This window comes from Ambystoma mexicanum, chromosome 1q (genome assembly GCF_040938575.1).
Source record: "Ambystoma mexicanum isolate Mex_15411 chromosome 1q, UKY_AmexF1_1, whole genome shotgun sequence".
In the NCBI taxonomy this organism is placed as follows: Eukaryota; Metazoa; Chordata; class Amphibia; order Caudata; family Ambystomatidae; genus Ambystoma; species Ambystoma mexicanum.
Genome location: NC_090922.1, coordinates 115,892,053 through 115,919,734, shown reverse-complemented (window position 1 = coordinate 115,919,734; position 27,682 = coordinate 115,892,053). Strand labels below are relative to the sequence as shown.

Below are 27,682 nucleotides of genomic sequence, written 5' to 3'. Positions count from 1 at the left end.
CAGTTGAAGCCATGTGAGGGACTCCATTGCACTTTACTCTTTGTAGGTACTGCAGGAGCAGTACAGCTTCCACGCATCCCCTGTTGAAGGAACATAGCTACCTCATATGTAATGACAGATATTCAGTCGGCAACGTAATGATCGGATGCACAGATGCTTGAGAGCAGCAAAGTGCAGCAGAAGTGCTGCATGGGATTGGTCATACACCATAAGGTCCACACACACGTTTTTTCCAACTTAAGACCTCCCCCTAAGGCATGTCCTGCACTGACGTAATGGACTGAAACATAACTGGTCAAGGCCCCTTGAATTAAAGACAGGAAGATAGTGCAGTTCTTATGGGCCCGTTGATTATAATTATAATTGGTTATTTATAAACCGCTTAATACCCAGATGTTTCTAAGCGCGGACCTGGGGATCGAACATGTGTTGCTTCACGTCTTCCAAGGCGAACGCGTTGCCCCTGAGCTAGCCTCCTGAGTCAGTGAACATGAGTAACGTGCACTTGCCCTGGGTGACATAATGTATACAAAATGGAAACTCTTTTTTTATGATGATGATTTTTGGTTTTGAGTTTGTAGTTACACAGTGTTGTGGTAATAATCCAGCAAAAGTCAGCTTTTTTTTTCCAATGTAATTAACCCAAAGTTATGGTTTGTGGGGGCAGTCGTGCTATAAAGGATAGCCAGGAGTTATACGCTTTCGCAAAGAGTTCTCTATGAAGGGCGTCCACGTGTAGAGTAGGATTGTTTGTTTCCTGTGAGCCTGGATTCTTGTTTCTGGCCATCAGCTCATTTCCACTGGGTGGGGTCCGTGTTCAGCACCCTTGTTTCCTACTGTTGCGTAGGGAGAAATCAACTTGGGGTTCCATGCATGAAGTCTCTGCTCGTCCATACTAACATGACCACTGCACATGAAAACTGCCCGGTGGGCTCAGGAAAAAGCAGGCTTGAAGGACTGTGGCACGGCCATCTGCACTTACTGCCAAGGTTACTGGCCGGCTGACATTAGTGCAGGCGCCAGGGGGCCGGCATAGGCACGTGAGGGGAGCGCTGCTCCATCCCCCACTTCTGCAGCAGCAACCTCTGCTTCTATGAAGTTACAGTGATGGCTGCTAACCTGCAGATAGATGCCTGCTTCATTCCGACGATGGGCACGGCCATCTCCTTCCTGATCCAAAAGGGGCATTTCATTTGCTTACAAGTAGGCCACCATCTGTACGTTTGATACGATATGTCATTTTTAACACACCTGCACATATGTGTTTATAGGCGCGACAAGGCAAGGGAGGCCTTGTGTCATTCCGATCGTGCCAGTGCGATAGCGCAAGGAGCAGGGGAAGGGGAAGGGGGATGTGCAAGGGAGAGGGAACGGGGAAGTGCGATCAGGGCAGCGATGCTCTGAGTAAATGCAGCCAGGGCTGCGCAGCTCTGGGTAAGTGCATACCTCCGCCAGACACGCCCCAGTTCTGTAGGCAGCCCAGATTGCCTCTAAGTCATTTCTGGACCTGCGATGCCGTGCTTTCGTGCCCTATGACTTGGGCATCCCAAAGGCTGCTTGGGTAATTCTGCACTATGGTTGAATGAAGATAAATATAGTAATACCATACAGTTTTCTTTTGTTTCGCGATCCTTGCCCCCCTCCCACCCCCAAGCCCTCTCCTCCTCCGCCTTCAGGTCGCAAGGACGTTATTAAAGATCCTCATTTCATTGTATGATTATATAGGACTTGGTGCAACTGGTTCTCCGCTGCAGCTCACAGTAAACAATTGGCATTATTAGTACTGAAGTAAGTGGAGTTACAGGGACTAGAACTTTCTGACTTTCAGGCCACATGCATTTTTCCTAAGATGGAGCCTTAACCCTTTGAGCTAGCCTAAACATGAGCAGAGTGTTTTTCTTCTCACATGCAGCCGGCAGATCTCTGCTTACACATCCAGGTTTGGAAGGCAAGGGCAGGCCTCCCATCACCTGTGGCAGGCTCTGCACATCCCTAGCAGCCTTTTAGTGGCACCAGCCTTCAGGCCGTACAAGTAAATGCCCACCAGAGGTAAGGAACCACTGCTGGGATGCCTGCAGATTTTTAATTGTAGTCTTCAATGGGGGAAACTGCTGCCCATAAATATGTCTCACTCGACACAGGTGTCGATCACTTTGCCGGAGTGCCGCTTCTTGGTATTTGAGGTAGTTCCTTACTGTGACCAATTGCACAAAAAGGAGAGGGCCACTGTTAGCATCCCAAACGTGCTAGTAATGCATCCCAGAAACCATACTTAATCACCTGACGAGACGGCCTCCCCTCCCAGGTGTGCCTTTAACCCCAATTCTTAAAGGCCTGGGGTGTGCTATGAGTCAGAGAAGTTCTCTGAGAGCTATTAGTCTCCACCCCATACTCCACCTTCCTTTCACTTTCCAACTTTGGAGATCATGGCTTAGCAAACATTGTCACTGTTGGCCCTGTGGGGGAAAAGAGACTCTTCTGTCACACAAGGGGGCCTGTGGAAACGTCTGACACAGCCCCTCTGTTGGGCCTTTTGTTATTTCCATGCAAATCTTTGGGACAGCTTTTCGAGCTACCTTGTGCCTATCACCCGGCAGTCACATCTTCAGCCGGTACCACTGTCCATTCCCACAACTGATCCACCAACTCTTTCGTTATCCGTGTCTCTCATGATTCATCAGTCAAGCAGCCAATCTAGGTTGGTATTTTGACTGTCTCACATATATGCTCTTTGTCCTTTGTGTCTCACATACAACCTTTCAGGATGGGGGAAGTCCCAACTCTGCTTTCTGCCACAGGATCAACCGTTCACAGCCTTCCCAGCACTGGAGACCCACACTGGTTGAGTTGTTTGTCTCTCTTGCCATGTTGCTTGTTTGTGGTTTATTTAAACGTGTTCATTCATCTGATCGTTCATGCACAAGAATACATTACCTGTTTAAAACCGTTTAAAAAATAGGAATCCTTTTAAAAATACAATTCTTCAAAATATGAAAGAAAAGGTAAGAAAAGAGAAAAAGAAATAATGTAAGAGGAAGGTTAGTGGAGAAAGTTAGACATCAATTTTTTCTATATATCCTTATCTGAGGTCGCCACTTCAGCTTCCGAAGAATGCCAAGCTGATCTTGCTGATGTGCACAGCCTTAGAATGCCAAGCTGATCTTGCGGATGTGCACAGTCTTAGGATGCCAAGCTTGCTGATGTGCACACTCTTAGAATGCCAAGCTAATCTTGCTGTGCTGATGTGCACAGTCTTAGGATGCCAGAATGCAAGCTGATCGTGCTGATGTGCACAGTTTTAGGATACCAAGCTGATCTTGCTGATGTGCACACTCTTAGAATGCCAAGCTCATTTTGCTGTGCGGGCATGGGTATGCACAGTCTTAAAATGTCAAGCTAATTGTGCTGTGTTGATGTGCACACTCTTAGAATGGCAAGCTGATCTTGCTGATGTGCACAGCCTTGGAATGCCAAGCTGATCTTGCTGTGCGGATGTGCACAGTCTCAGAATGCCAAGCTGATCTTGCTGATGTGCACAGTCTTAGGATGCCAAGCTGCTCTTGCTGATGTACACAGTCTTAGGATGCCAAGCTGATCTTGCTGATGTGCACACTCTTAGAACGCCAAGCTCATTTTGCTGTGCGGGCATGCACAGTCTTAGAATACCAAGCTAATCTTGCTGTGTTGATGTGCACAGTGTTAGAATGGCAAGCTGATCTTGCTGATGTGCACAGCCTTGGAATGCCAAGCTGATCTTGCTGTGCGGATGTGCACAGTCTTAGAATGCCAAGCTGATCTTGCTGATGTGCACAGTCTTAGAATGCCTACCTGATCTTGCTGATGTGCACAGTCTTAGAATGCCAAGCTGATCTTGCTGATGTGCACAGTCTTAGGATGCCAAGCTGATCTTGCTGATGTGCACAGCCTTAGAATGCCAAGCTGATCTTGCTGATGTGCACAGTCTTAGGATGCCAAGCTGATCTTGCTGATGTGCACAGCCTTAGAATGCCAAGCTGATCTTGCTGATGTACACAGTCTTAGGATGCCAAGCTGATCTTGCTGATGTGCACACTCTTAGAATGCCAAGCTCATTTTGCTGTGCGGGCATGCACAGTCTTAGAATACCAAGCTAATCTTGCTGTGTTGATGTGCACAGTCCTAGAATGGCAAGCTGATCTTGCTGATGTGCACAGCCTTGGAATGCCAAGCTGATCTTGCTGTGCGGATGTGCACAGTCTTAGAATGCCAAGCTGATCTTGCTGATGTGCACAGTCTTAGGATGCCAAGCTGATCTTGCTGATGTGCACAGTCTTAGAATGCCTAGCTGATCTTGCTGATGTGCACAGTCTTGGAATGGCAAGCTGATCTTGCTGATGTGCACAGTCTTAAGATGTCAAGCTTATCTTGCTGATGTAGCTGATCTTGCTGTGCGGATGTGCACATACTTAGAATGCCAAGCTGATCTTGCTGATGTGCACAGCCTTGGAATGCCAAGCTGATCTTGCTGTGCAGATGTGCACAGTCTTAGAATGGCAAGCTGATCTTGCTGATGTGCACAATCTTAGGATGTCAAGCTGATCTTGCTGATGTAGCTGATCTTGCTGTGCGGATGTGCACAGCCTTAAAATGCCAAGCTGATCTTGCTGTGCGGATGTGCACAGCCTTAGAATGCCAAGCTGATCTTGCTGATGTGCACAGTTTTAGGATACCAAGCTGATCTTGCTGATGTGCACACTCTTAGAATGCCAAGCTCATTTTGCTGTGCGGGCATGCACAGTCTTAGAATACCAAGCTAATATTGCTGTGTTTATGTGCACAGTCTTAGAATGGCGAGCTGATCTTGCTGGTGTGCACAGCCTTGGAATGCCAAGCTGATCTTGCTGTTCGGATGTGCACAGTCTTAGAATGCCAAGCTGATCTTGCTGATGTGCACAGTCTTAGGATGCCAAGCTGATCTTGCTGATGTGCACAGTCTTAGAATGCCTAGCTGATCTTGCTGATGTGCACAGTCTTAGAATGCCAAGCTGATCTTGCTGATGTGCACAGTCTTAGGATGCCAAGCTGATCTTGCTGATGTGCACAGCCTTAGAATGCCAAGCTGATCTTGCTGATGTTCACAGCCTTAGAATGCCAAGCTGATCTTGCTGATGTACACAGTCTTAGGATGCCAAGCTGATCTTGCTGATGTGCACACTCTTAGAATGCCAAGCTCATTTTGCTGTGCGGGCATGCACAGTCTTAGAATACCAAGCTAATATTGCTGTGTTGATGTGCACAGTCCTAGAATGGCAAGCTGATCTTGCTGATGTGCACAGCCTTGGAATGCCAAGCTGATCTTGCTGTGCGGATGCGCACAGTGTTAGAATGCCAAGCTGATCTTGCTGATGTGCACAGTCTTAGAATGCCTAGCTGATCTTGCTGATGTGCACAGTCTTGGAATGGCAAGCTGATCTTGCTGATGTGCACAGTCTTAAGATGTCAAGCTTATCTTGCTGATGTAGCTGATCTTGCTGTGCGGATGTGCACAGTCTTAGAATGCCAAGCTGATCCTGCTGATGTGCACAGCCTTGGAATGCCAAGCTGATCTTGCTGTGTGGATGTGCACAGTCTTAGGATGCCAAGCTAATCTTGCTGATGTGCACACTCTTAGAATGCCAAGCTAATCTTGCTGTGCTGAAGTGCACAGTCTTAGGATGCCAAATTGATCTTGCTGATGTGCACACTCTTAGAATGCCAAGCTCATTTTGCTGTGCGGGCATGCACAGTCTTAGAATGCCAAGCTAATCTTGCTGTGTTGATGTGCACAGTCTTAGAATGACAAGCTGATCTTGCTGATGTGCGCAGCCTTGGAATGCCAAGCTGATCTTGCTGTGCGGATGTGCACAGTCTTACAATGCCAAGCTGATCCTGCTGATGTGCACAGTCTTAGGATGCCAAGCTGATCTTGCTGATGTGCACAGTCTTAGAATGCCTAGCTGATCTTGCTGATGTGCACAGTCTTAGAATGCCAAGCTGATCTTGCTGTGTTGATGTGCACAGTCTTAGAATGGCAAGCTGATCTTGCTGATGTGCACAGTCTTAAGATGCCAAGCTTATCTTGCTGATGTAGCTGATCTTGCTGTGCGGATGTGCACAGTCTTAGAATGCCAAGCTGATCTTGCTGATGTGCACAGCCTTGGAATGCCAAGCTGATCTTGCTGTGCGGATGTGCACAGTCTTAGAATGGCAAGCTGATCTTGCTGATGTGCACAGTCTTAGGATGTCAAGCTGATCTTGCTGATGTAGCTGATCTTGCTGTGCGGATGTGCACAGTCTTACAATGCCAAGCTGATCTTGCTGTGCGGATGTGCACAGTCTTAGGATGCCAAGCTAATCTTGCTGATGTGCACACTCTTAGAATGCCAAGCTAATCTTGCTGTGCTTATGTGCACAGTCTTAGGATGCCAGAATGCAAGCTGATCGTGCTGATGTGCACAGTCTTAGAATGCCAAGCTGATCTTGCTGATGTACACAGCCTTAGAATGCCAAGCTGATCTTGCTGATGTGCACACTCTTTGAATGCCAGGCGGATCTTGCTGTGCTGATGTGCACAGCCTTATAATGCCAAGCTGATCTGGCTGATGTGTAAAGCCTTAGAATGCCAAGCTGATTTTGTTGATGTGCACAGCCTTAATGCGAAGCTGATCTTGCTGATGTGCAAAGCCTTAGAATGCCAAGCTGGTTTTGTTGATGTGCAAAGCCTTATAATGCCAAGCTGATCTTGCTGATGTGCACAGCCTTCGAATGCCAAGCTGATATTGTTGATGTGCACTGTCGTAGAATTGCAAGCTAATCTTGCTAATGTGCACAGTCTTAAAATGCCAAGCTGTTCTTGCTGATGTGCACAGCCTTAGAATGCCAAGCTGATCTTGCTGATGTGCACAGCCTTAGAATGCCAAGCGGATCTTGCTAATGTGCAAAGCCTTTGTATACCAAGCTAATTTTGCTGATGTGCACATTCATTGAATGCCAAGCTGATCTTGGTGATGTGCACAGTGTTAGAATGCCAAGCTGATCTTGCTGATGTGCAAAGCCTTAGAATGCCAAGCGGATCTTGCTAATGTGAAAAGCCTTTGAATACCAAGCTGACTTTGCTGATGTGCACATTCATTGAATGCAAAGCTGATCTTGGTGATGTGCACGTTCATTGAATACCAAGCTGATCTTGCTGATGTGCACATTCATTGAATGCCAAGCTGATCTTGGTAATGTGCAAAGCCTTAGAATGCCAAGCTGAATTTGCTGATGTGCAAAGCCTTAGAATGCCAAGCTGATCTTGCTGATGTGCAAAGCCTTAGAATGCCAAGCTGAATTTGCTGATGTGCACAGCCTTAGAATGCTAAACTGATCTTGCTGATGTGCACAGCCTTAGAATTCCAAGCAGATCTTGCTAATGTGCAAAGCCTTTGAATGCCAAGCTGATTTTGCTGATGTGCACATTCATTGAATGGCAAGCTTATCTTGGTGATGTGCACAGTGTTAGAATGCCAAGCTGATTTTGCTGATGTGCAAAGCCTTAGAATGCCAAGCTGAATTTGCTGATGTGCACAGTCTTTGAATGGCAAGCTAATCTTGGTGATGGGCAAAGCCTTTGCATGCCAAGCTGATCTTGCTGTGCTGATGTGCACATCCTTAGAATGCCAAGCCGATCTTGCTGATGTGCAAAGCCTTAGAATGCCAAGCTGATTTTGCTGATGTGCACAGTTTTAGAATGCCAAGCTGATCTTACTGATGTGCACAGCCTTAGAATGCCAAGCTGATCTTGCTGATGGGCAAAGCCTTAGCATGGAAAGCTGATTTTGCTGATGTGCACAGTCTTAACTCTGGCAAGGCCCTGCTTTGTTCCTCTAGCTTTTCATCGACCACTTTTGCCAGCTCGCGCCAACATTTCTCTCGGTTTGAACCCTTCCTAGAGATAATTGCCGATTGCTTGTGTTGTCTCTGGCCTCTGATTGCTAAGTAACAGAGGGGGAGCTCCTTTGTTGGAAAGCTCCACACCCTCCTGTCTAAGATGGGGGATGAGGTGTCTTCTTAGGTGATCATATCCTGGGCACAGTAGGCTCAGATGTCAAAGTTCTTCATTTGTGGCATTGCAAGTTTTGGATTAAGCTGCCTCGCCAAGAGACATTTCTTTCTTCGTGTTAACTTCAACAATGCTTGCTCTGGCTTTGAGAAACAGTCTCCTTGTCTCACTACTGAGCTTGCTCATATAAGGCTGCATTTGTGGTTAGGATGGATTATTTCAGGGTAATGAATGGTGCTTAATTTGTCGATTACACGATTCTACATTTACTCTGTGTTTGTCCCACTCTCGTCTTGCCACTGCATGTGTGATACTTCCTGTGGCCATGGGGAGTCTTGAATAAACGACATGAGGGAATTTAAGCCATTAGTCTGTATTCATTGTTCTATCTTGTGACGTCAGTTGTTCCCTGTGCTTTAAGTTGTCAGTTCCTTCCATGTTTCACCTATTAACTCGTGGCTGTTTCTTTTGACTCCTTTTATTGCGAACATGGCCTGCGCCTTGGCGATACGATCATTTATAGGTTCTTAGCACACATCTGCTTCTAAAATTGGGTTGGGAAGAGAGCTCGGAATGTCTTGGTCCAGATTTTGAATCCAAGTAGTGCTTGTTAGTTGTGTATCATATTTCAAGCAAGGTTTCACACAGCGACTCCCACTTACAGTCTGTCAAATACGTTATTAAAATATCCACTTGTTTTAGCAGAACGTTAGAATCGGACAATTAGTGGTAAATGAGCAGGGGTCTATTGTCCCTTCATAGGGGCAAAGGGTGAGGGATTCAAAACATTAGAAGGGTGTATAACAAGGGGAATGCTGTGAGAAATGGGGACTACAAGTAGATGACCGTATCTGCATTTCATTTTACTGTGTTTTGTTACTCGTTATAACAGTTTTAAAGCCCAAAGGATTGTTTAGGGTTACGTTACTTTGCATGTTGCTACAGTAATCGTCCATTCGGGATGGGGAAAATTAATCTATAATCAGACTCATTTTGCTCAATATGTTTCTGTAATGTTATGTATGTTGTCAGGTTCATTTATTATGTGATTTGTATAATATTCAAAGCATCCCTAAAACCCAATCCATAATCAATATGTTTACAAACTATAGCAATAGCACTGGAGATATGTGACCAGGTGACTAAATTGCAGACTGGGCTCAAAATCTTGTTTCACCACTTAAAGAATGCATGTGATGCTTACAATTTAGTTTGCCGGTTACAATATAGAAACAAGTCTCACAGATATATATAATAATAGTGACCATTCAGTATGAGACTGGTGATACTTCTTGTAATGTTTTTTTCTGTTATGCCACTTTTGACTAGTTCAATGCATATGCAAATTAAGGGAGCTCACATGTTGTTTGCAGGTAACTGCCCTGGATAGATATAATAATAGTGACCATTCAGTATGAGACTGGTGATACTTCTTGTAATGTTTTTTTCTGTTATGCCACTTTTGACTAGTTCAATGCATATGCAAATTAAGGGGGCTCACATGTTGTTTGCAAGTAACTGCCCTGGGAAGATATCTAACTCGTCACTGTGTATTGCAGTGTAGCAAAATGCCATGTTCCACTAATGTTGCCAAACATATGAACATGGGGTGAAACAGTGGTGAGAATGATGCCACACGGTAAAGGTCCAGCACAAAACTTTTGTAAAGTTTGCTACACAAGCTTACATCTGTCTGCCAGCGCAGCGAGGCGACTGTCCCGCCACAATAATTCTCTTTTAGTGTATCAAACCAGTAGTGGGTTCCTTGTAGATAAGGCTTACGGTTGCCCCCTCCGCGTCTACACCGAACTATATAGTTCTCATGCTGCTGACATAGAGCCGGTGGGTTTGTGTGTAACTTCCAGGTCAGAGCCTTGAATCCCAAATGGTCTGACTCAGCCTTTCCCCATTTGGAAGCATTTATGATTAGCACATAGTTTGGCCATTTTAACATCTGTTCGTTTATAATTGGGGTTCCAGGGTCTGGGCGCACTTACTTAGAAGGACACACACCACTTTAAACTATATCCCTCTAACTAAATTGGACATTATTTTCTGGTCGGATTAAATCAGAGTTCTGAAGGAAAAAGGCCATTCTGCAACATCTTTAATCTGTGACGCAGCAGTAATGAGGGTAGGGAGTGGAATGCAGTATTTAAACAGTAAGTATCCCTCTAGTATGTCCTTGTCACCTTTGGTTAACGGGGTTTGAATCCTGACCTCACTCTACGAGTCTTTCGAGTGCTAGGGTATTGAGTCAGATGGCATCAGGCTGCCATTTTGGTTGATTTCCGCATTTCCTGTCAGATCTCCAAGCAACCCCATAAATAAGCTCTATCTAGAAATGTGTTGGTTGATAATCCTGCTCCTTAAGTGGGAGCCTCCATTATTTAATCTTTAAGGTGTTATTTTAGGGTGAAAAATAGCCCTTTGGCAACAACTATAGAAGCACATGTGACCAACATCCTTGGCGGCCATCATTGGCTAGACGGCTCTTCCCATTTGCTGTGGTGCAGCTGGGCCAGTCTTGACTGGCCAGCAAGATGGCCCGAGTTAAACACTGCAACAAAGACATGGGGGAGATTGCATCCACAGTTTCCAGTTCCCACAGCGTCTACTCAGACCCTAACCCTACCCAGCTCAATAAAATAAGTGCTGTTACATTTGGTAACAGTAACGCCGATTATTGCAGCACGTAGAAACCGGAGAGATTAGGTATTCAGTGCCCAATCAGAAGGTGGCATTAGTCTCCAACTGAAGGAGGGACCTTTTCGATCAGAAATCCCAGATTCTTCACTGTACGCATGATAGAAACATTCTCGTCCCCATTCTCACTGTCGCGTTAGGCACAAGAGGTATCGTTTTGAAAGCAGGTTGGCCGCAAGTCCTGCGCATTGCCGTGTGTTCATCTCACTTTTAAATGTTATGTTAATTGATTTTTAAACAGCACGAAATCACAGGTCTAGTAGTTTCAGAGCGCCGAGACTTGTCTTTGGTGTGGTGCATGGATTTACGATTAGTCCTTGAAGACGATGGACCCCTGTGTTTCTATCAATGGCACAGAGGCTACTATTTTGCACTTTTCTTTTTAATTGTAGAGCAGCACGAAAAACTGTTTTTATTTTTTTATTGTTCATTTGTAAAGTGCCCATACACGTGTGTGTCTCAAGGCGCAACAAGCAAGGTGAGGGTGGGGGGAGGAAGGAACGATTGTACTAGGCCTTGTACATTCAGATCCTGCAAGTGCAGGTATTTGTAACGCGCTTAATACCTGAGGACAATTTTAAGCACTATGCAGGATTCGAACCAGTGTTGCTTCTTGCTTCCAAGATCCGCATGTTGCTACTGAGCTTTCCTCCCTTCAGGTTACAGAAAACGACTACTCCAATCATCCCATAGTTCATGCTCCTCCCCATCCCCTCTGTCCTCCAATCTCCATCGAGCCTGCTCTTCCAGGACTCCAGTAGGACGTCATGGTCGACCCCCATTCGTAGGTCAAATGGTATAAATAGCTTGCAACATCCATAATGCATCACAGAGAGGAGGTCAATACTGACAGATTTGAGTGCATTCTTGGATCTGTGAAGAGGTACACATCCCAAAATCGGTAGATCCAGTTGTTGTTGTTGTCTATTTGGTGGTAATTGGGTTTGCCTAAAAAAAGGTCATGCCCTCAGAGGTCTCGACTGTAACTATGTCTCTCACAGAAACCTGTGAAATCAGATCTCATTGTGTTTGTTTTCTCATTTATAAAAACTGTTAAGAAATACACTCAGTAGCAGGCGCAGCCTGGGACCACTGGGAATATTGATTTGTACAGTAAGAAGTTCAACCTTTGGCTGCTAACTGAAATATTGTCCCTATTTCTGTGGGGACAGATCAAGGTTAGTCTCTCTGCTACTGAAGTGGCTGCATGATAGACGTTGCAGTCTTCTAGCCTTTCAGTACATTTTGTTGTTTTAGTATTGCAAATCAGATCATTTAAGGATTGCGAGTTTAGCAACTTTGGGTAAGACCATCAGTGGTGGCTGGTCCGTTAGGGCGGAGGGGCCATGGCCACCTCTTATCAGCCCCCACTAATGTCCATGAGGAACAGCAGACACTCTAACACAGCCTCCTTCACTAGCGGACATTGCCTCTCTGCGTTGTGCATGTCGTACGGAGATGGCTGGCTCACCATCCCCAGTGCACATGGGCCGTGCAGGTATCTCTGCAGCTTGTGGAGTAATGCTTCACAAGCCAGAGACAAACAGTGGCCTAGGGGCGCTACAATTGAAGCACCCCCCAAACCGAATCAAGATCTTCACCCATCCTGCCCTATGCTGACTGTTACACTAGCTGGGGGTGTGGTCTGAATGGTGGGCAGTCATGAAGTCGAATTAATAAAGTCGAATTACAAAAATGTCGAAAACAAAATGTGGAAAAAAAAAAACATTCAAATGTTTTATTTTTTTATTTATGTGTTTCTTGGGTTCCGCGAATAAAAAAAAGGGGTAAAAAAAAAAAAGAAAAAGGGAGATGGGGGGAACCCTCCCATTTCGAATAAAAAACGTAGTAAAAAAGACATTCAATTTTTTTTTCGACATTATTTTTTCGACTTTATGTCTTTCGACTTTATTGAATTCGACTTTATGACTATAAACCGGTCTGAATGTATGACCACACACTGAGCCTGTGTATGTGCATAGATGAGAGGGCTGAATGGAGGTCCATTTATGCAGGACCACTCGCCTTCTGGGCAGGGCTAGTATTCTAGCCCTTTCCAGGAGGGAATAGGTCAAGAAAAGCATGTAGAGAAGTGTGCCACCATGCCAGGAAGAGCTGAATGAGGAGAACATCAAGAAGCGCGTTCAAGTAAGTGTATCATGTTGTGCATGCAAGCATGTATTTGTGAGCAGAGGCATGGTGTTTCTGACATTGGTAGGGGTCAAATCCTGAAAAAGAAACTGGGGGGACTGTTTAACATACCAATTGAATGTGGTGTCACCAGAAGTTAGCATATCAAGGTAGCCTCTGAAAAAAGTGGGAGAACGCTGTCCACCCACGTGTACCCTCAACTTCAGCCCTGATTGTATGTGTGTTTTCGTGCAAGTGAGCAGAGCCTCTTTGCATGTACCTGACTGTGTGCAGGGCCCTGTTGTGAGTGAGAGCGAGGCGGGCCCTCCTTCAGTTTTCAGAGTGAGCCTTTGGTTTAGGGTGACTAGACGTCTGGTTTTTGACTAGTTTCAGAATCTTCCTGCATCACTTAAGCCAGATCTCTGCCATCGTGGGATGGTCTCGAACCCACAACCTTTGAGGTACCAGCCAGACGTGTTAACTGATTGGGCCACAGAGACCAGTTATGGAAATAATACATAACAAGGCCTGTAATATCAGTCAGAGCAAAGGCGTCCTTGGTATTGACATGCTTACATTCACAGTCAAGCCACACCATGTAAATGCAGGAACAGTGCTGCAAGTACTGTTGGATCCCACAGGGGTTTTATTTTTGGGTTGTCCTTTTATGTTTGTGGACCTCAACAAATATTTAATAAGAATAATTTAGCATTTATATAGTGCTAGGATCCCTCAGGCATCTTAGCACTGCTTGTGTGGTGTGTGGTGCTCATTTATCAACCTCGGAAGGATTAAAGGCTGAGTTTGGTTCTGCCGGGATTCGAACCTGCGTCGGCGGGCTCTGCACGGTTGCAAAAGCGAGCGCTCTACTCGCTGTGCTATGTGACCGGCTATTTAAACTAGTATTAACGTTTGGTGCCGGTTGCCTTTACAGGAAAAGACTGATTCACCTTTTCCATTAGCAATCGGGGACCTCTGGACTGAGCATGAAGTATGTGGATCTTTTAGTCATAGCCCCTATCAGTGTAAGGTGGGTCTATTCCTCCATGCCATCATTTGCTATGAAGATTCTTTTCCACAGATGTGCTCCAAATATTCCTAATTTTGCAAGTGTTGAGGGAAATGTGTTGTTTAAAACTGCCAATTTGTTTCATTGGTGCAAATAAGGGTAGTAGATTGCAGATAATCCCAATGTAAACGTCTTTATTTATTATTATTATTAATTTTTTTAAAGCGCTTGTAAAATCAGAAAATACTGTTTCAAAGTGCCCACAGGGCAAGGGAGGGAGCAGGAGTGGGAAATACATTAAAGTACATTAAAAACACAATATATATAAGAGCAGTGGGGGAAAGAGGAAAACAGGACGTACCTACTATGCCTTGTGAGTATTCAGAACGGTATTCTTCACAGAACAGAATTCTTCATTGCATAACAAAACACTCAGAAATTTCTAATTTCTCCCATTCCTTTTTTTGTATGCACTTAAAATGCCCTGCCCTGCCCAATGGTAATGCTGGCATATATTTTTAAGAGTGGCTGGCGGCCTTCACTAGTTATTGACCTGCTTCTCTGACAGCTACTCCACACTGGCCAATATGCTGAGATGTTTCTCCTCAGTTAGCCTGGTTTAAGTCTGGCACCGCGAGAGACAAGAATCCACCAGTTAGCTTATTTCGATTGTTTCTAAGGGAGGGATCCAGGATCCTGCAAACATTTATTTCCCTGCCCCCATTCCAAAAATTAAATATCTTGGCATAGGAAATATCTGCTCTATAAAATAAGCATTGGCAGAAGTAATAGCTTTTACTTTTGTATGGTTAAAATCGTTTGTGTTCACCACACCGTGGCAACAGTAGAAAGAAGGGGGACATGTGGGGAAGTGTGCAGGTAAAGAGGCAAGAAAGGCTTCAGGTGGACTGCATGGCTAAGCATGTGAGTATGGATCTAGAAATGGAAGAACGAGGAAGAATGTATGAATGAGAGTGAGGTTCTGGAGTGCTGAATTAATGCAAATGTTAAGGATGAATCAGTTCGACTGCAAGGACAGTAGGCTGTGTGGATGGAGGGATGGAATTGAGAGACAAGTGAGAGAGGTTGGTTGGTTATAATTATTTAATGATTATAATTGGTTATTCATAACACGCATAATACCCAGCGATTTCTAAGCGAGGAATCGAACCTGTGTTGCTTCGCATTGTCCTTACTTCCAAGATGAGCACGTTGCCCCTGAACTACCCTCCCAAGACACAATGAAAGAATAAGGATGCATGCATAAGAATATTATGAATTCATATGGATGGATGTGTGAACGCATGGTGATAGATGGTTTAGAGAATGAGAATGGGTGGGAGTGTTAGGGTGGATGAGAATCATGAGGATCAATGATGTGTTAATTAGTGTGAGGATAACAGTATATGGTGTGTGCAAATGGATGGGAGTTTGAAGATTGAAATGGCTCCATTGAGCACTTGCACTTTGCTTACTATTGGACAGTTGAACTAAACAATGAAAAATTAAACACCTTAGGTAAAATGAAGTAGAGCAATTTAACATAATGCATTTATAAGGTTGTCGCACCCACTTCGTCTCTTTCCACTGTACAGACTCCCTCATACCCCCCTCTCCCCCAAGAGCAGACCCTTTTCTTCCCTATTTTTGAATGCATAGGCTCACTCGCCCCCCTTTCCCAGCTGCATTTTTGGCAGACTTCACTCCGCATTTTAAAAACATTTTTAAAGTTGCTATGCTGGCATGTATTTTTGGGCACTGGCAGCAGGATAACGTGTTTTAAAGTGGCAATGCGTGCATACATTATTGGTCACTGCTAGCATTAAACTGGGGCATTAGTGGCATATTTTTTGACTGATCTCATGATCTACTTTGGGCATAACTAGCAAAGCTGACATATATTGTTAAGACAGGCCTCGTGATTTTTTCTGAATCACAGTCATTATGAACATGTGTGGTAAAATGTTCCTGTGTACTGTTGGTGACCTGGCATCGGCTGGAGTTGTTCACTTTTCCCTACAGAATCGATTGTAAACTGTAGGTTGAAAAAACCTGCATTAGGCAAACAGTCATTGTAGGTTCTTGTTTACTTTCTGAGGATGTGAGGCAAGTGGCCTTGAACTCAATCAGACCAAAAACACATAGTTCCACCAAAAGAAGTGTCATATGTGGAAGATCCGGCGCTGTATTTTTGTTTACTTTATTCTAAACAAATCCTTCTTTGTAAATTGCATTTTAACTAAATGTCACCTGGGCTTGGTCTCTCGACAAAGGTCGATCCAGTTCCCAGTAGGCACCAGAATTATTTGGTATTCAATGTCTGTATTTCCAGAAGCAATGCTGACCATTGGGCCTTAGCGTACTCAGTCTTTTTTGCTTAATAGTTCTATATTCATGTCTCAGAAGAGTCCCTTCTCCGTTCTTCCTTCCATCTTGTTTTTTGAGAGCTTTCACATGAGCAGTTTTGTCTGTTTTGCAATCTTGAACATACCAGCCAGAAACCTTATTGGTTCTAGTCGGGGGCTCTAATTTCCCCCATCACAATAGGGAGCAGCCTGGCCACTAAAGAATTATAAACATCTATGTGGGAAAGGCCAGAGTTAGATTTATAATAGGGCTCCAAAAGTGCAATAATAGACGAATATAGATGAGGAAGCTTGTTCTCAGCAATAATAGAGGGCCATCTGATGGATTTCCTGCTTGATATCTCGTTTTATCTATAAATACATATATATTACTCCAAGTGTATGTCATCATATTGCAAGGGCAGGCGAAATCCCCAAGTACTGCCATCTTATGTCAGGTAAAGCCTCATGTGCTATATATAGCAATTGTGTAACCTCACATGCCCAGGTACTACTATCAAATGTCAAGTACAGCTTCAAATTCCCATTTACTGTCTGTTCTCAGAGAAAGGCTCATAAGCCAATTGATGTCACGCTATGTAAGCTATAGACTCTCATGCCTAGATGCTGCCATCATATGTCAAATGCAGCCTCAAGCTGCCAGGTACAACTACCTGACTCATGCCACCTGGAATCATTATATACAAATTGCACATAGAGCAGGGCAGACTGCACCATATAAGCATTGGCAGGAACATTGCAATGTTCCCACCCGAAGAGACGAGTTTCAGTATGGCCAGGGCACTACAAAATGCCCTAAAACACAGATCTGGCACAGAAGGGGACCAGGTACAAAGGCAGGGGATGGTGGTTTTTAAGTGGCAGCATCCTAGTTTGAATTTATTGTGAAGGCCTGATGTGGCCTTCACAATAAATTCAATTCTCATTGCAACGGCTATTGTGGTTTGGGAGGTGTGAGGAACCTGAGGGCATCCTCCCATCCACTCCCTCTGGATCTTCCTCAAAGGTGGCCAGGAAAAGCCTATCACTCCTGGGGTGGATATGCGAGGGAGGATCACCTGGGTGGAGGGACCTTGGGGAATGGGGAGAGGATGTCTTTGGGCAAAACATGGGATCCCCCTTTCCCTTGTAAGACTGAATCCTACCCTCCCCTTAGCTTCGTAGGTTACTGTCAGCCTTTACCTCTTTCATACATACAATCTGGTCCACAATCCTTTCCCTTTAAGACTGGGACAAGGAGGGGGAAACCGGGAGTTATGCACACTTCCACTCATTCACACCAGTTTGGTCCTGGGGTGAGGAGGAGGACTGTGGAGCAATACTATTGGGATGGTCAGGCATGTCCTGCTAATAGATTCAACTATGGTCACCTAAAGGACTTACACCTGCAACCTGTTAAGGGTCCACAGGTGTATAAAATGAGAGACCAGCATGAGCACAGGAGGCGTAACTCGCCTGGAGAGACCAACGCGGCTGACAGACATGGAGCAGCTGGAGAGCGTCGGTGAAAAGGATGCCATGTGTTGTAGAGCGGTGAGAGAGATGCCTTAGCGGTCCACGAGAGGGTCGAGTCACATGCATTCCCCTGTGCGTGTTTCCGCAGCCAGAGGCCTCTAGACTGCAGCAGGCCGCGGCAGCAAGGTTGGAAGGCAGCCATTGCTGCTCCCCAGAGGCCAGAGCTCCCGAAGAGCACAAGTGGAGCGAGGAGAAGCCGAACAGAAGAAAGAAGACGCCCGGAGGAGCGACTGTACACCTGTGAGTGTGAGAAAGGGAACACTCATACCGGGGTGGTACAGGGGCTGCAGAGGGCCATTTGAAAATGCTGAACAAACTGAAACTGATGTTAATTGTGTTTGGAAACTGAATTGAGGACGTTTTGAATGCCGAACAAGCTGCAAAGTAATTTTAAGAATGCAACCAGAATTATTATTGAATACCGAACGGAAGGAAAGATATGAAAAGTGTATGAAAATACAGCACGAATGAAAGCAAGCAATTGATGAGCATTTACAAAAAAATTAAAGTAAGTATAGAATATTTATGAACAGAGTGAAAAGCAAGTGTTGTGCACCAATGGGGAATGTGAAAGCAAGATGATGGAAAAAGATGAAAACCACAGAATGAATTGTGTGAAATACACGTTGTGATAAAGTCAAGAGACTGCCAAGGAGAAACCGAAGTGAATGTTGATTAAGGAAACAAGTTCAGAGAGAGAAAACCTGTGTTGGCAAGAAAGTCTAAAGAGAACAAATAAGTCTAACAAAGTGCCAGGGGTTATCGGTTGTGTGTGACCTGTCAAGGGTGGAGTGGTTCAACAATTGCGACTAGACCGAGTGATCTCTACTTGGAAAGATCCAAGGAAAGCCAAGATACGGAAGCTGTATTGCATAACCAGTGCAGACATGATTGAAGAAAAAAAACAATCTGTATGAACTATTGAGAAACCTGGATGGTTGCAAAGTTGAGCTGGAATTGTTATTGAAAGCCAAGATATTTTGAACTGATTGTAGTTTTGAAGCTGAAAGAGCTGACTCTTGGGGAAAGGAACCCCGAGACCTTATTTGGAACTTTGTTGAACTCTTGGGGAAGGGAAACATAATGGCACAGACTATCCTTAGTTTCTTTAGGTAGGGAAATCCCACCTTACTATAGGTTAAGCTATACCTTACTCCATCCTGACATTAAGAAAAATAAACCATTTTATTTTAGAAAAGTGAATCTGTTGTCTGTGTCTTACTTCATGATGCCTTCACAGATGTCATTTACCCAAGCTGCCTCACCCTGGCAGAACCCACATAAAATGGCAGATGTATTGCCTGTATAAAAAAATCTTGTAGTGGTTCTGCCCAAGCAGTATCTGGTCTTTGTGTGATGGGCACCGCAGTGAGCTTCTAAAAATGTCAGTAGTGCCCTGTACAACAGGAGTGTGTACTTGTCCAGCCTATACTATAGACCATTTTTGTTTGTTAGGAAAACCTGCATCGCCCTTCCCAGGCTCTAGTGGTTATCTTTGTGAAGAATGCTTGGACCTGCCAGCACTGCCAAGGCCACCTTTGCTTTTGCGAGAGCATAGATTTAATTATTATCCTTGCCCTGGGCACTCTGTAAATTGCATCCGAGGGAAACAACTATCTTCTTCAAATGATTGCATCTGGGTAGATTTCTACTAATCACAGTACACAGGTTAAATTTGTCATTGACAGGGACTCATTACAAGTCTGCCAGTGCAGAAATAACGTGCCGGTATTAACGTTTACCGGTATGTTTCCGCATCAGCATACTACAGTTTGGTGGTGGGGTCGCCAGATTTACCTGCAGCTCCTAGCTGCTGGTAATTCTGGCACCCCACCACCCACAAATATGCCACTATTACTGGCACCGGGATTCCGGAATGGGGACTATCCATCCTTACCGGCACTTCTAATCTGCTGCTAATTCCGGCATACAAAGTGCCAGTAACGGTAATACCGTTTGATGGTATACCGCCAGATTTACTGGCGGGATACCACCAAACTTTAGGATTACATTGCCTATATACGAGCTGTGCGAGGCTTCTTCTGAGGCTACAGAAGCAGCCCCCCTTTGCGGTACATGAGGCTCTGTTGAAGATTTAACAGCATCCCTTCTGATGTACCTGTGACTCCATGTGAGGCCCATTAGCAACCCTTATGCAGGCGAGACAGTATCTTAGCTGACAGACTGATCCTGTTATAAAATATTGACCGCGCCACCAACACAATGACCAGCCCACCAACCATTGGGGCTTTTACCGTAAGGGTCGCCCTGCTAGTGGTTGCATGTGGGTCCAGGGCGGTGTGACTAATAGTTAATAATGGAGCCGAATGGACATGAATGGGTTTTATATATGATTTGTGTTTGAGCGCCCTGTCCAGTGGGCAAAGACATTGGTCAACCTCAATTACTGCCCACATGCGTCTCTGCAGACCTTTTGCTGTCTGTCAGAAGCAATCCCTTCTGTTCCCGTCAACCTGTCAGGTGTAATTACCACTGTTCCCAAATTGCAGACTAAACTGGTAAACTTTCACACAGCAAAACATTTACTTAGCAATCGGGTCTTCTAGACGGCTCAGTATTTAGACAGAAAAGTGACTAAAAAGGAAAGGAATTAGGGCTCTTGAAGTTTTGTTTGTCCTGGGCATTTTATAGAAAAGTTTACGTTTCTGTCGCCAAAGCTTATTTTTGGAAATCGGGACGACGTTAGTGGTGTGCCCGTGTTAATTCGGCTGGCAGCTCAGAAGGCACGGCTTTCGTTTCTTACAGGATGGACGTGTTTCCATTAGCGGAATGCGTCATCAGGGCAAGCTGCCTTTCCACAGGCCTCGGGACCTGCAGCCAAAAGAGGACGAAAAGCCCCACAGCTCTTACAACCGCAGAAGCCTAGGGGGTGGGACATTTTCTGGCCCTGTGCTAAGACGGCGCATGGAAGCAGGTGGGAAACCGGCCGAATGGACAGCAATACTTGGCTAGAAATGGCTTCCTGTGGCCCTCATTACGACCCAGGCGGTAAGTTACCGCCTGGGCCGTGACTTTACCACCATGGCGTAAACTACGTTTACGCCATGGTGGTTGGCGGACTTACCGCCCCATTCCGACCTTGGCGGGGCGGTAAGTCCCCAATCCCCATTTACCCTTCCCCATTCCCATTTTTGCCCCATAGGGCATAATGGGGGTGGGGAAGGCGTTAATTACGCCACCGTAAATTACGGTGGCGTAATTAACTCCATGGTCCCTTAGCGCCATGGATTTTAACACCTGCTAAAAGCAGGTGTTAAATCCGCCATGGCGCTAAGGGACCTCGTACTCAGGCGGTAAGGGTCGGCGCTGTTTACGGCGCCGTAAACCCCTTACCGCCTGAGTTGTAATGAGGGCCTGTGTATTAGTGTAATGGAAACATTCACATGCGTGAGGGGAGTACACAGTGCAAGAGTAAGCATTGTGCTGGTGACCCGGAATAGAATAGTTGTGCGAATGCTTGGATCCAACTCCCACCAGAAGTGGTGGGACAAAAACAGCAAATATGTAAAAGAAAATGGCCCGGGCTAGGGGTGAGTGGGGCTTACGACCATGCAAGTGTTTGTGAATGAAGAGCAGGCAAACATTGGGCAGACTGACCCGGAAACCCTTCCCTGCCATCAGATTCTATGTTCCTCGAATTAAGGTTTAGTTTTCCCCTTTTGATGGGAACACTGTGCTTAATGAAAGTACGTCCACACTGTTCAGTGGTTCACCTGAAACTACTTTATTTTCTGCCTCCTTCTCCTTACGTCACTCCAACCACTTACCATAATGGCCCAACACCCACAACATCAAGTGACTGCATATTCAGATGCTACAATCTCCACCCAAAATAACAGTGTCCTAACCCATCTCCTCGATCTATCTCACAGGTCGTTTGATCGTTCTATAAGGCTGCCCTCCCTGCCTTAGGTGATCTGCCCACTTTTGTGAAAAAAGTTGCCCAAAGAACTACACTGTTGACTTGTCGAAGGCACATTTGTCCTCTTTCAGCGTCAGATCCGACTGCTCTAGTGCTTTGCACACTCCTAACAGGGTGGTATTATGTGACTCTATTGACTTGCCGAATATTAGAATATTGTCACTATAGTTTAAGCTGTTCGGTATGTGACAGAAAACCTTCCATATCTCCTCCTGAAATATTTCTGCCGCAGAGGATATCCCGAAATGAAGTCTTTTATATCGAAACAAGCTCAGGTCCCTGTTAAATGTGGTAATATGTGGGGATTCCTTACTTATTTCCAGCTAGTGGTACCTCTTATTGAGGTCTAACCTAGAGAAAACTGTGGCCCCATTGAGTAGGTGCATCATGTCGGTGATGCGTGGGGCCGGATGGTGTTTCCTCATTATCATTTGATTAGGGACTTTCATGGCTATACATAGTCGGATTTGGGTGTCAGGTCCTTTTGGCCGAATTGGGACCAATGGGGATACCCAAGGGTGGGTCTGGTGGCTGGTTCTATCATGTCAGCTCTCATTAGGGTTTGTTATTCCTTCTCCACTTGGTGTTGGATGTTGAAGGGAATCCCTCTATAATATTGGACCATGGGTTTGACGGTCGGATCGATGTGTAGTTTGATCTGACATCCTTTGAGTTTGACAATTCCTTTGAATAGAGACAGGAACGTGGCTTTGATCTTAGCAGATGGCGTTATCTATCTGCCAGCCATCAGGCAGTAAAGAACGTGTATGAGCCCCATCTGAATGGCGGACTGGAAGCTCAGGATACATTCATATTTGATCTCCACGCCAATGACATGGACAGGGATGCAGTCAGATTTATCTTTATAGGTGCAAGCGGTGGTGAATGTACCCTTCCATGTCAATGGGCGTTTTGTCCCATAGGCGTACATGTGTACTTGGGCCATCTTCGGTCTCAGTGTCTGTTTTAAAGATCTGAATTCCTTCTCTGACATTAAGTTAAGTCTATCATAAAATCATACGATTGCCCATATATTTCAAGCAAGCGTATCAGACTGCGTGCTATTGCGGTTGAATTACTATAGCATATAGATATCCTTTCCTTCTTTCGACTCGCTCGTGGAGGGTTTGTGCATAGCTGGTGTATGTGCCTTCTTCCTTTTTGTTGTGTTTCCGGCGAGTGAGCGCGCCTTGAACTTGCGCTTCGTCTCTCTCTCGCTCTCTCTCTCTCTCTCTCTCTCTTTCTCTCTCTCTCTCTCTCTCTCTCTCTCGTATTTAAGGTCTTCTTTCTGCAGTCCTGCTCCCTTCCTCCGTGAGGTGCTGGTGGGGGATTTGGTTATATATGTCCGTGACTCCTTATTTTGAGAACTTTGGTCTAGGTGGTGGCACATGGATCTGAAATGGTCTCCCCCCCACAGGCAGAGCATTCTTGACCTATCGCTGGACACGTACCTTCCTGTGGTAAGTCGTATCCACATCTGCAGCATTGTCATTTGTCTTTCTTTTCTTCTTTCGTGCATGGGGTTTGCATTGTGAGTTTGTGCACTGTTTCCTCCTTGATCATGGGAGTGGAGGAGATCTAAAGTTTGCTCATCGTGGAAACTTGAAGTTCCAGTGCAGTGGTTGTTCGAGCCAGCAACAGTATTTCAACAAGCGTATAAGACTTCTGCAGCAATTTCTTCTTGAACGACATGCACTCACACTCTGCAAAAATGTGTGACTTGAACACCTCCTCATTTGAATACAGGTGGAAACCGACGTTTTTTATCTTCACACGCAGACGTGTCATGAAGTTGTCCATTGTTTCTCCTTGTAACTGCATGGTCGTATGGCACTCATATCACAATCAACATTTTTATGGATGGCAACATTTTTGTTTCAGTTCAGGGTACGTATATGCCACATTCTCTGGCAATTAAAAAAGAATGTCTCTCACTTCAGGACCTGCCGTCAAGGTAAAAAGTCCCTTCACTCTCTTGTCTTCTTGCAGGCTAGTGCGTCCAAATAGACATCAAATTCTATGATCCATCTAGGACCCAAGTTGGTGGTGTCTGTCATGTCGAAAGGCAGTAGCGTGGGTATGGGGAACGTGTTCCTCACCTATTGTGCGAGCCCTACTGGGGCCACTTCTGGGCCTCCCTGTGCTTGCTCCTGAGCCAACATTCTGGTGTGCTTGATGGCCATCCTCCCGGTGCTGTAGGCTCTAATTATCTGGCACCCTTTTCTTTGCGCTTGCATCTTCATAGGGTGATTACTTCTTGTGGAACCTTGTCTTCACTGCGCTCTTGCACTTGGATAAGGGACCACTGAGCTTTTCCCCAGTTCTACATCGACAGACGTACTCTTCTCCAGCTTCTCTCTACCTGGAGTGCTCCCCCTCTCTTTCGAGCGGTCTCACTGCCTTCTGGCCATCAACCTGCCTTAACGACGATGCAGGGCGATGCCGTGATAGTCCGGTGCCATTCCACAGTGCTCGGCCCTTGGCATTTTCTTGGTTGCCTGCTTGCGCCTCATGAAGTAGGCACTCAACTGGTTCGCAACAGCCCCCTCACGTCACAGCTGTGTCCCGGAGCGCATTTGTCCAATGTGGGTTGTGACAGCTAGTGTGCAGTGTGGCTGTAGTCCGTCGGGACGCGCGGGAGGACTTTGTCCTCCACTCAGCTTGACGGTCGCAGGGCCGCCAGTGGATGTTGTGGCCACAGCCTGGAGTATGCAGTGGGGTCCCGACTGAGCACACAATATGCAGGCAGGCGATGTCCTCAACCTTCGTTGACAGTGTAGTGTTCCCCTTTTGGCGGGAACACAGTGCTTAATGAAAGTACATCCACACTGTTCAGTGGTTTACCTCAAACTACTTTATTCTCCTTACATCACATCCAGCCACTTACATAATGACCCAATACCCACAACAATATCGAGTGGCTGCATATTTAGATGCTACAGAAGGGAAGAGCTATTCGTACTGTTTTCCAAGGTGTTTGTTGTCTCTTTAGATCCAGTTCATGGTGTCATTGGAGGTGCTGCCATTTTAAAGATTTTCATAGTACAGTGCTGTTCATTATTCAGGCATCTAAGGATGGGCCTTCTTTCAAGTGATGCGAGGCAACCCAATGGTTCTTTTAGAAGATGTTCAAAGGCAAAACAGTTATGCCTCTATCCAAAGATCTGTAGGAAGCTGTGATTCTCCCAGGGTTCCCCTCCACGTTCTGCCCACTAGTTTGGGAGGTGGAGAGCCGAGACAATTACACATAAAGGGGTGCCATGGTCAACATACTAGGTGGGAGCACTTCTGCTGAGCATATGTCTGCTTCTCTGTGGGCGTACTAATGTCCCTGCCAAGGATGGCACTGCACCAGTTTAGGAATTGTGGAAGCAGCACCTCTCTTGCCGGCTTTCTTTTTAAACCTCTAAACCGATCTGCAGTTTCTGCCGCTTCATTTAAAGGTGTTGGACATAAGGTGAAGATGAGGCGGGGCATAGCAAAATATCCATCTCTGCTCCTAAAGTGAGAATAGTCTGCGACTGGGGCTCAAGGAGTCAGGAGCCTCCTGTTGCCACCTTCGAGGTCAGGGCTATAATCTAGTAGAATTGCTGGGAAATAAAAACATGCCTTTAGTCCTTCCTTGTAGTTCAGAGGATAGATATCTTGTGAAAATGTATTTAGCCCCCTTCTCCATCTCCTTATACATTAATTTCTCCCGCTGCAAGTCATACAAAAACAAAGCAGTAAAAGGCTTCTTGCACCAACCCAAACACTCACTCCAGCTGTCTTCTAACTCCAGTGGCTCACTGTTCCCCAACGATTTGCCTTCAAAGGACTCTGCATTCAGAGCCATCCACCTGAAAACCCCATCTTACATTTGTGATAAACTGAAACCCATCACCCACACAAACACCAGACAAGCTAGCCAGCATCTTCTACACATTCCACCCTGCAAACTAACTTGCACACAAAAACAAGCATTACCCTAGTGGACACCCAGAGCATGGAACACCCTACCACATAAACATTCGTAATGCACCACATAACCACTTTCTGAAAGAGCCTCAAAACATATCTATTTCTCCACACATGGCCCGCCCTTCCACCATCCTCATTACCGTTTGGGTATCCTAATCTTTCAATCCTATCCTGAAAGCATTTTGTAACTTATGTCTAGCCTCCCACCTTTTGAACCTTGTAAGGTGCTCCGAAAGCCCTCTGAGTAGGGCCAGCGCTGAACAAAATTTCAAATTAAATAAATAAATGAATTTAAAAAATCAAATGGAAATGATGGACGGACACACTTGGAATACACTTTTTAGCTTCATTGATTGCAACAAAAGTTCCGAAAACATTTATAGACCAAAGGCAGTGTCACTTGGAATGAGATTTTATCAGCTGCGGACTGACATCTCTCACATATCTTCATCTACCACAGATATGCTTCCTCCTAGTTGGAGCTCGTCATTGTGATGTGGGTGCCATGCTTGGGGAGAAATGTAGGAAGAGAAGAAGCTAAGCGGAAAAAATGAAAGTTTCTGGCATTTAATAAAATATGGGAACATCCACTGTAGAGTATTTGTATTTATTGAATTTATTAAGCAGTACAATCAAAATGATACAGATGAGTACAGGTACATCAACAGAGAGAAAGAAAAGAATGACTTTTTTAAGAAGCAAGAGACGAAAGAAGGTAGAGTTTGTGATTTGTTTGGAAAATACGAAGAGATACAGAGGAGGGAAGTGAGAGAGGACAAGCGTTCCAATGCTAGAGGGCAGTACATTATCATAATCTTAGCGACCAGCGCCCCTTTTGTCAAGGGATTTCATTTCATACTCCATTCGGAGTGTGGTTTCCAATAGGAGTCACTCACTTTGTCGCTTCAGTGATTGCACGTGTTTTGTATTGGTTTTCTGGATAAGTTGAGTTTTTTCTCAGGATCATGCATGGCATTACTGTAGTCCAGTTTCGCTCCAAGGATGGCATTACGATGATGGTGGCCAGTTGCGCATACATGTATGGTTGAATTCTTCATGGCAGACTGATACAAATTGTGCTGGACCATTTGATACTCCACAGTCTGAAGCTAGACTCCCAACACCTTAGGGCTCATTACTAGTGTGCCAGTCTTCTAAAAATGATGGGAAAAATTCTGGTAATACCGGCTCTGGCATTTTTATTGGTCCGGCACACTCCAAGTTTGGCGGTAGGGGCTCTGATCCACTGGCAGGCCTGACCTGCCAGTAGTTCAGGCCCCTACCTGCAAATGATTGCCACAATCTCTGGCACTGGTACCACCACTGCCAGTGATTGCGACACACCCATTCCATGGAGTCCTTATAGGACTGCATGGAATAGGAACTTACCGCCATTGCCGGCACCGGTAATATCCCAGGAATGCTGGGATATCGGGCAGCAGTAACGGTAAGGCAGGGTTAGCGGCAAACCCCTAATGATCCCCCCCTGACTTTATACTGTGCCATAAACGTGCACATATCTTTAATTGTAAAGATGATGTAGATATCATTCATGTTCATTGTACAAATGTCCTCCACCTTACTTCCTGCAGCTAAATAAAATGACAGTGCCATGTAAGCCACTATCCGATGACGTGGAAGGTGAACATTCTGCCATATTTGAAGAAGTTGAGAATTGGGCATTTTTCGGTGTGTGAAGTTGGAGACTCAGCGACATAGATCACTAAACTCGATGAACAATTTAGATCATTACAATAACAGGAACTTTTGCCTACAGTGTTGTACGGTAAAATTGAATGCATCTTCTTGAGAATACTGCTCACCCTCGGCTTTGCTTGTGCCTTGATTGTGGGGTACACTCATTCCACATCAAGTTGTTTCACAGTGTTGCATTGATAAACGCTGAGATTGCCAGAAGCAGCCGTTAAACACCACAGGCACTCAAATAAGGAGCAGAAGGGGCTCTCTGTGAGAGGAATGGCTGTTTAATA

At 45.3% G+C, this 27,682-nt stretch overlaps 1 protein-coding gene across 1 annotated transcript in view; it reads left to right on the top strand.

The window, feature by feature from the left end:
- The window catches only part of ZNF469 (zinc finger protein 469), a 369,159-nt gene that overhangs the window by 51,767 nt on the left and 289,710 nt on the right, over positions 1-27,682 (top strand). The gene's annotated exons all lie outside the window — the stretch shown is intronic.